This window comes from Corvus brachyrhynchos, unplaced genomic scaffold (assembly GCF_000691975.1).
Source record: "Corvus brachyrhynchos isolate BGI_N302 unplaced genomic scaffold, ASM69197v1 scaffold17, whole genome shotgun sequence".
NCBI lineage: Eukaryota > Metazoa > Chordata > Aves > Passeriformes > Corvidae > Corvus > Corvus brachyrhynchos.
Window position 1 is genome coordinate 4,971,722 of NW_008240046.1, and position 10,757 is coordinate 4,982,478.

A 10,757-nucleotide genomic window follows, 5' to 3' on the forward strand; every position below is an offset into this window, starting at 1 on the left:
TCAGGAATACTGAACCACTAGTCAATATATAGAAAATGCAATTTTTTAGTTGCTTGTTGTTGTAGGGCTTTTGCTCAATAGAATGTGAAGGGGTTTATGAAGGAAGCAGGTATCATCAGTTGTATACAACTGAAAAAGGATTTTAGGCAACCTTAATAACTATTTATTTAAACAATCACAATCAAGATATTCAACATTTGAGAAATGGTTGCATAATGTCTGCTTTTCAAGAGCCTCTTGAAGTAACAAAACTGCAATACTGTATTCTGCAAAAGCATAATGATTATTCCAAAATTGAACTGGGAACAGGAGATACGGCAACATCTAAGAAAAAAGTTTTTTCTCTGTGGAAGTCACAAAGCTCCTAGGGGCGACTGTAATTATTTCTTTAGAATAAGCAGATACAAACTGTGTAAGTTATAACGGTTTCAAAAGTGCAGTTACAGCACTTTGTGTCAATAATCTATGGATCACAAATTGCCTAAAGGGAATGTTAACTCCATAAAGTGAGTTTTACTTTTTTGGAAAAACACATAAATGAATTTGGTGTCCTTAAAGGGCTTCTCAGGCAAAATTTCAGCTTCCTGTCTGTGCCCAGAGTAATTATGTACATAACAATATAGCCAGGTTTGGAGCCAGATGAAGAGCAGAAAAAAGGTGTTGGTGATTTGTAAAATTTGCAGTCAACCTCTGGATATATTTGCTGCTTTGTATGATTTTACATATGTAGTAATCTCATACAACAGAAATGTTAAATTAAGAGAAAACCATAGAGTAAAAGCCTTTGTTGTCTGTTTCTGTTTTGCTCTGACAGAAGGAGAGGAAGAGTAAAGAAATCCAAATCTTGGAAATAAACTTAAATCACCAGAGAAACATTTACTATTAGTTAAACTGGGCATCTGGATGAATTTTTATTTAGCTGAATATATTTTGACCTTGCCCAACAGGCAGGTGCCACACATATCCCACAGGCTAATAGGAAGGAAGGGGATAGAGGTACAGGTTCTATTCCCTTGAGCAGCAAAATCTCTCATTGCAGGGCCCTTCCTGGGCCCAGCCCAATATGAACAGGAGAAAGATATATGAGCCACATTTGTTTAGAAGCAAACTCCACACACTCTTAGAATGCTGGATGCCAAAATGGAGCAAAAAGGATCTGTGAACCCAGGATTCATCCCAGCCAAGGTCATCCAGGGTGCAGGCTTGTTATGACACAGAGTGTACTCTCAGTTGTAACCCAAGCAATGGATTAGTGCCACAGTCCACACTGTGATTAAAGACCTTATATAAAGACCTTGCTGCTTATAAATTTGCAAAGTCTTAAGTATCTGGGATGAGACTCTCCATATGTTTTATTTTCAAGGTGAACCAAATTCAGTGAAAAAAATGCTCACTGTTTTCTAATAACTAAAAAAATATGATTTATAAAATTAAAAGTATTTGATCAAGAATGAAAATTAACGATCAATATAATTTAAATTATATTTGTAAATAGGATCTCACTCCCAATGTTTTTAAATTTTTCAGACTTCATAGATAGCATTTTCTTAGCCCAGGTTTTATGTGTTGTTACTCTATATCACAGCAGCCATTGTAAGATACAGATACAGAAACAAGAAAAAATTTACTGGCTAAAAGCCAACAGCAGACATTCCACCAACAAGGAGCCAAGGTAATATTTTTCCTCTCAACATTGAAAAGATTGTCAGTGAATACATAAAAGAAAGTAAACACTACAACTATAGGTGTAGAAACATGAGAGTCAACATTCGAAAAGGTGAATTGTTTTTGAAAATGCTTATTAAAATGATTGCTCTCTACTGTTATCTTTATTTTAACATTAAGATACATAAAGAGAAAAATTAAAAAACAGTTCAGTTGAGATAATTAAGAAAGGAAAAAATGTAAAAGTTGGCTGACAAGATTTACTAGTGTTTGCTGCATTCCAATTTACTCCTTTTAAAACTCCTTTCTGAAAGATAAAAAGGAAAAGTCTCTCATATATTGTACGATTAAGAAATTCTTATTTATTGATACAGAATGAAGAAATACCCAGAAATACATAATGTAATTTTCAAACAGAGACATTAATCTCTTGGGCTGGACAAGTCATAGAATACAGATACTGCTAGCTCGCAGGAAACTTATATAGACCAAAAAGTTAAGCACAATGGTTCAGAAGCCGTGTATCCTTCTATTGTCATTGAAAATAAAAAGCAGGAATACAATTATCATTCACAAGATACCGTGTTTTCAAAAACAAATCCTCAAAGCTTTCCTTTTGGAATACCTTTGATACATATGTCCAATATGAACATTACTTTCTCTTCTGCTGAGAAATATTTTCTTTACTTGCAACTCTTTTCAGGCAATAACCATTAAAAATATTTTAATTGTCCCTTCTCTACAGCTGGATGGATCTAGCTTTCTAACACAGTCAACTTAATGAGAGAGAAAAGCAATTAAAATTGGGATTAATGGCCTTGGCCTGATCTATGTCTGGAGGGAACTGAATCACAGCAAGGTACGTGAATTATGTTCCTCCAGACATGGTTCATATGCCTAAATGAATTCTTTTGTCATCCTCAGGACTGTCCCGGTCATTGGGACCTCATTTTTAAACAACAAAGTGCTAAATTATCTTTTCTGTTTCCAAAACTAAGATCTTAAGAAGAAATGGCAAGCCAGTGGAGTTAAAGAGGATATAACGAATGTCAAGAAAAATGATGAAAAGGATGGAGGCTGGAATTCTTCATGCTGGAAAAAAGCAGAGACATGATTGAGGGCAAGAGGAATACACTGGAGGCCTTGGCCAAGCCTGTATGTTCCCACTAAGTAGCACCTCCTGCTATGGCTGTTGAAGGAAAAATACTGTTCTGGGCAAAGCATTCATCTCATCCAAAAAGGTATTTCTTATGTTCTTACTGTTTTCAGCTACAGTTGTAAGTTATCCTAAAGTATACATTTAATCAATGGAAAGATAGAGGTTAGTCAGGTCTGCCGAGTTTTGTAAGGTCTTTTTCTATTATATGTACATAGAAATTAAAGTGAGGCCGCTTTTTTTTATGGATAATGAAATTAGCCATATTAAGCTGCATATACCCTCTTTGATTTTTTTGACTTTAAGACAGGCTGGTGTTCCCAACAATCTCCACTTGCTGCTACCCCTGCTCAATGTATTGCAAAGCATGCATTGGGCTGCCAGATGTGACCAATGCTTTCTTGAGAGAAAAACCTAGCAGTTCCCAGTCCACTAAAGTGCTGAGAAGTATGATATAGTTGTGAGGGCAGCTGAGATGGTGGAAGTTGATGATGAAACATGACTTTTGCCCTATGCAAGCCCATTGACATGGGTTCTGCAAGGGCAGCTACATTGCTAAGTACACAGGCCATGCCAGTCACAGGCTGGTAGCTTTCCTTTTTCTAGGAAACTAGAAAATTTAAACTCATTCTTTTAACATTTTGGAAAATTTATTTTCTAAATCTCTTAGTTTTATTGTTCCTATACTCTGGAGTTCCTATATTTAGTCAGAAACTTTTTGAAGCTGGCTGCACCAAACCGAACACTAGTTTTCAGAAAATGTTATTTCTTTGCTAGGCTGTCATGGGAAAGTACTGAGTCCCTGAGACATCCTTAACTGAGGGAAACAGAACAACTGCAGTATCGCATTCCCACAAATATTCCCAGTTAATGCAATTGTTTTATAACTACTAAATGCAAAGAAAGGGTTAGGTAGAAGATGGGCAGGAGGATGGAATGGATTCAACCACAGGAGAGGAAAGACCTTAGGGTGGGGAATAAGAGGGATGTGACATTATGCCATAGCACATCACACTTCATGTGGCACACGATACATTTTGTTACAGCACACAGGGAACTCCTGAAATGGGGACAGCTAGCAGACATCTCCTTGGAAGGAAGCCCAATGGACTAGATACAGCAGCAGACAGCGACTGACTTATTTACAGCAACAAAAAAGGAAATACCTATTTCCTTAAAGAGCTTAGAAGCAGAATTTGCTCAGACTTCAAACAAATCGGCTAAAAGGCCTCAGTCTTAAAGAAAACAAAAAGATGCCAAATGCTCAACAGGCTGGAGCAGTTCAGAAATTGTCTTTTGAAGGTGGAGCTGGACCAGGAACATTTCTCAGGATTGCTGTCAATATTAACTCTAAATACACAAGCTCATGGAAACATGGGGAGTAATTCCCCACATGCTTTCAAACCTGAGCTTGGGAATCGCTGCTTTTGACAAGTAGCTGCAACTTCTTATAAGAAGCTGGGATTGTCAAAAACCTTGCTGAAGTTGAAAGTGAGCTGCATCCTTTGTTTCTTTTCTTCTGTATTCATCAGGTCAAGTAGCCTGTGAAAAGACAGCTTTCTAACTTGACATAATTTTCTCCATTAATCCATCCCATCTTATTTTTTCTTTTTTTTTTTTTTTTTAATGGACATTCTAAATTAATAGCACTAATATTTTTCTGACTATCAAAGTGAGTGATTACTAGGTCTTCCTCTTCTTGCTGTTATGCCTGTCCTTCTCTAAGGAGAACTGCCTGTCTCCTATGACATCTCAAGGACAAATACTACTGCAAATGAGTAATCTTCTCCATAGACTCCCACCCTTCATAACTTTATTCTTTTAGTGCCATGGAAAAGGAGCTTTAAGAATAGGTAAAATGGATTGATCAACACATCACTGAACAGACCTCTGGCATCCTGAAAATGCATCTCCAGGCCCTGCATATAGTAGACATGCCATACAGCATAATACAGTTCAGCAGCAATCTTTATTCTCACTGAAGCAGAGGTAATTAGAATCATCACATCTACAGAGGCACTTGCAATTTTATATCAAAGGCAAACTTGGGACACACATACCCCACGCCCCTCCTCTCTCCAGATTTAGAATGAAATAAGAAAAGAATGTGGAAATAATGTTTACTTTGATGCTGCAGGTGCTGTACTGCTCAAAACATATATAACTAGTAGGTACTTATTCTCGTGTACTAGTGGTTGCTGAAAGATATTGCTGCTTCAGTGACTTATCCTCTCTGTCTGGCTGAAGCTGTATTTTTTAACAGAATTCTTTGTCTTTTCATACGTACAGCATTGTTTTGATTGTTTGCTTAAATAATTTTTTGTCTGCTGCTTTCTATTAATCATTGAATCACTTCCAATTCAGGAAGTCTATTGTGATGATATAGATGTAAACTAGGTTTCATACAAAGAACCGAATTTTGTTCAAGTTAGCTCACACTGGCTTAAGTTTTTTGAAAGTCCCCATGAAAAAGCAGAATCAGAGCCACTAATTTGGGAAAAGTCAGGTCAATTGCAAGCAGTCTAAAACAGTTATACACTTTCTCCACCTTGGTGGACGGTAAGTAAAATATGTGAACTATGAAAAAGAGAGCATTTTTTAATGTTTATGAGCCCCATTCTTAAAAAGGTTTTTATTTTTTTAAAAAGTTCAAGCAGCATATTTATTAAATGGTTAAAAAAACACTTGTGATAGACCAAGGCACATTTTATGTTCTACAAACCAGGTATCCATGCACAGAAAGTCAATCTTTTATAGTAACAAGCCAATCTGTTGCCTTTCCTAACTCTGTTTACTCATGCCTACTTACAGAATGTCTCTTGCAGTATTCCTATTAAACATGAATTCAGATAAATAATGGCTGAACTATAGAAAGAGCACATCATTAACTGAAGCAGAACAGATTTTAGAAAGGGAAAGATCAGAAATGGTCCTATACTAAATAAGCTACAAAACTTTGGTCAGTATCACACAGAAGAAAATACAAGGTAAATAATATTCAATTAATCGTTTTGTCATTTACCCAGTCAAGACCTCCTAAACCATAACAGTGTCACAATCACTCATGTGCCTGCTAGGATTTGTAACTAGTTTTCTTTCACCATACCTGCAGTTTATGTAACTCATGGCCTTACAGCTATTAATGGCTTTTTAAAAACAAAACAAGGTGTAGAGACACTGTTTTCATGAGGCATTTTAAGATGTTCATGAAAAGTACTTTGCTGACCTTCATCTACTTACACTCACAGAAGACAGAACTACAAAGTTAATCAAAATAGATCTCCTTCAAACTAGATCAAACTATATATTCTTCAGCATGACTCAATTACTAGTGGTCCACATGGTGAATCTGGGTTCATTAATTCTGTCTCTGTCAATACCACTTATGTTTTGCTGGAGGAAAAACAGTAAGGCTTTTGGGGAAACAAAAAGTATTTTTATATCTTTTTGGAAAGGATGGGGAAATGAACAAAAAAAAATGCAGAGTAGCATCCTACAACTGGGATTCCTTGAAGAACGGCTAAGGCTGGACTGCCTTGACACAGCAATTTCATAAATTTGATTTGTTTTTGAGAGAATAAGACAACTGTTAACATTTTAAAACAAGGCAACTTATAGCGTACTATGCCTTTAACACCTGTTAAAAAGAAAAGAACAAAGTATGGGCCTAGGATACAGAGCTCCGACTGGAGTCCAGAACACTGGCAATAGCTACTGCCCAAAGAGCCACAGGGCAGTCAGCAAAGACAGAGGCCACACTGGTTCAACAAACCATTAATCTTAGAAGGAAGAAGAGGTATTAGAAAAAAATAATTAAGAAATGAAAGAAGGTGAAAGGTGGTAATAATTACCGTAAATAAGGAGATGAGAACTACAGATTCTTGGTAAGAGAGTTCTTTAGGAAATTTGAAGATGATTCATTGCTGACTCAAATATTTTCAGGGAACAAAATCGATTCCTGAGGAGAAAAATCCTCCAATCGTATTTATGCATTAGTTGATGCACTTTTTAGATTAAAAATAATATTTGTTACAGAGAACACTTCCTTTCTGTCAAAATCCTATCCAGCAACCTTTATATATGTATGTCACACAATAAGGAGAGTTAAATTTGTTACATTCTAATAGCAGTACCAGAAAATATTGTGAGGTTCGATTTTAAGATAGCTGTATCCAGGTAATTTGCATAGAAAACTTTTAATACTGCTCCCTGACAAGCTCTGTGAACCACTAACATGGCTTTCCAGCAATTCTTGAAACACTGTCAGTTCAAGAACAGTGACAGAGAGGAAATGTGTTTCAGTTTTTAAAGAGGGCAATTATAGACCTGTCAGCTAGATGCCAATCATATGCAAAATAATGGAATGGATGCTACGGGACTATAATTAAAAATTAAAGAAGGATAACATAATTAATGCCAGTCAACTTGGATTTGTGAAAAATATACTGCATCAAAATAATTTGATTTCTTATTTAAAATAAGGTTACAAGTTAAGTTGACAGTGGTGGTAAATAACACACTCAATACAAAATATGTAGATTTCTATTTGGTATGTGACTTTAATAACATGCTACTTTTTATTATAAAATTGCAATAAAACTTTAAACTGAACATCAAATGGATTGGTGTACTTGCTAGGTCTCAAAGGTTTGGTGAGAGGAAATGATCATCATGTACTTGTGTGTCTAGTGGAAGTCTAGGAGAGCTTTTCCTTGCTTATAAACATTTTAACAATTCTGTTTATTATCTCTAAGAAAGTAATTCCTAATACAATTAAAAATAACACAAAGACTGAGGATTATTTAGATAGTGAGAAGTACAAGTCACTGATACAAAGCAATCTGAATTGCACTGTAGGGTGGGCATTAGCAAACCTGGCATTTGTGATGGGGCTAAATGTAGTTACCCAGCTAGGTACAAAGAAAGTGGTTTCCACTTCTATGGCAGCAGCATCAGCTTCAGAAATTTTCTGGCAACACAATTACCCTTGAACACATAAATAGTTCAATAATGAGAAAGGGAAAGCTATGCTACTAGCCTTTTCTCATTAAAAAACCATTAGTAGAGGACAATGTAACTGTGATAGGAAAATCGATTAACTGGGAAATAAAGGAAAACAATAAAAGAAATGTAATTCCTTCAATCAAAACCTTAGGGAACTTAGACTGACTTACAAAGAAGACCTGAAGGGGAGGCTACTAATCAGGCAAGAACTTATACAAGAGAGAATCTTTCCTGATTATTTTCAGTCCTGGCAACAGGCAGTTGAGTAATTCAGAATAGATACAATTCTACTTTTATAAAGATTTAAAACTAGGCAGCTGTTAGAGTAATCATCCAATGTAAAGTATTCTGTATCACTAAGAGCCTTCTAAATCAAGACTCTTTATTTTTTACTAATAATTGTATTATAGTGCTAAGAAGAATTAAAACCAGAAAGTACTAGAAACTCTTACTATGTGCAGGTGAAACATGAAGGACTTTTTTTCCCTTCTGTCCAGATACACATGATGCTTCTTGAATATTTTGAAATGCCTAGAATCAACTTTGGATGAGTTCAATTTACTTCATTAACTTTATGCTTTTTCTATTCAGAATGCTATCGTATATTCCTTACGAAGTATCCTCTAAGATTTAGAACATTCTCAATAAAACTAACTGGATAATAGAAGGGTGAAAACACATTTTAAAATGCTGCATTTCTATGAAAAAGCTATTTCATTAGAAATAAAGAAACATTTTTCTCAACGTGTAGTTTGTAAAAGTAATGAAATCATAGAACAGTTTGGGTTGGAAGGGACCTTTAGAGGTTATCTACTCAAACCTTCCTACAATGAGCAGTGACATCTTCTACTAGATCTGGTTGCTCAGAGCCTTGTTGAACTTGACCTTGAATGTTTCCAAGGATGGGGCATCTACCATCTCTCTGGTTGAGCTGTTCCAGTATTTCACCACCTTCACTGTCAAAAACTTCTGATCTGTGCTGGCCCTCTTTGAATTTAACATCATTACCCTGATAAAAAGTTTTTCCCCATCTTCGTTTAAGACCCCATTCAAGTACTGAAAGGCCACACTGAGGTCTCCCCAGAGCCTTCTCTTCTCCAAGCTGAACCCCAGCTCTTTCAGCCTTTCCTCACAGGAAAGATGCTCCAGCCGTCTGATCATCTTCATGGCCTTTCTCTGGACCAGTTCCAGCAGGTCCATGTCCTTCCTGTGCTGGGACCCCAGAGCTGGATGCAGCACTGCAGGTGGGGTCTCACCAGAGCAGAGCAGAGGGGCAGAATCGCCTCCCTGGCCCTGCTGCCCACGGTGCTCTGGATGCAGCCCAGGACACGTTTGGCTTTCTGGGCTGTGAGCACACATGGCTGGGTCATGTCCAGCCTCTCACCCACCAGCAACCCCAAGTCCTTCTCAGCAGGGCTGCTCTCAAACTGTTCATCCCCAATCTTGTATCAACACGGATGAACCTATTAAATATGTTCAAACTATTTTGTAAACACAAATCAAGCTAATAGGAACCCATCCAATATTCATTAAGCCTTCCAAGAAAATCTTAAAATAGGCAATTTTCCATTAGACTGGTAAACACATGCAAAGCTCTGTATACTAAGAATATAGGGGATAAGAAGGGGAAGAAACTTTCTGAATCACTGCTTATTAAAAATATGTTCAAATTATGAGCCCAAGGAAGTAAACAGAATATAATTCTAAAATATTGTCTTTCTGGTAAGTAGAATATAGAAGATACATGTCTTAAATTAAAAAAGTTTCCAATATAAAAAAATAACAATTATTCTGTTATGTATTTCATTATATACTCTTCTTCCTCTGTAGGCTATGGCCTAGAAACATGCAGTTTGTCATTATTTATAGAAATGAGGAAAAATTCAAATTTTCTTTTTATTACACATACATCAATAATCTCAGATGCCTTCTTTCACAGACTAAAACACTGCTATCTCACTCAGTTTCTGCTGTGACTTTTGAAGATTAGACAGGAAAATGCTAATTACTGTTTCTGCTTTATTATTAAGGCAAGAAGTGTGTATGTGTCTGCTACTTTTGTCAGCTTGGCTACAACAGAAATATCTGGCCATCAGCATCATGAAGTGCCAAGAAATAAAAGATTAAAATGTATTTTCAAGCACAATTGTATTAGAACTTAATATATTGCAGCATCCTGACAAGTCAGTGTCAAGGAAAGGCTCCAAAATGGAAATTTGTCCGAAGAGGCAAAATATTAACTCCAGTCACTGCTGCCCCTTTGTCCATCATAACTTTGGTTAAGAAAGGTGTAGAGCAGATACAATGGCAAGCGTGGACACTGCACAAAACACTTTGTGACAAAAAAAAAGGAAGGGAGGAAGGAAGGAAGGAAAGAAGGAAGGAAAGAAGGAAAGAAGGAAGGAAAGAAGGAAAGAAGGAAAAGGATTTGCTAGTTTTTGTCCTCCCAAGAACAACAAGGGCGTGTCAAACTCAAATAGCCTGAGGAAAACTGGGTGACTACTCCAGTTTGAAAACAGGCAGACCAGGTTAGTTAATGCAGGTGTCTGTTCAGGCAGCTCACACTGCCATATAGACATTTATTTAGAAGATGACTGTTAGTGACCTGTCTAGTAATGTGTTTAGTTTAGGATTTTGGGTTTTTTCAGGGTAAACTGTGTTCTTTTAATTCAGGTCATTACTGTGTAATATAGTCTTTGAATTTGGCTTGGAGAATGTATTTTACAGATGGAAAAATTTCTGCCAACCTTATCTTTTAGGTAGTAATTCCCTTTTAGCATCTGCTGGCAGCAGAGCTTCCCAGTGACAACCAAGGCTTTTGTCACAGCTATTTCATTTGCACAGTAACTACGTACAGAGAATAGAAATCTGTTCTGTGACGGAAATCCTCACCAATGAAATAAAGAAATAATCCTTTTTTTTTTTTTTTTCC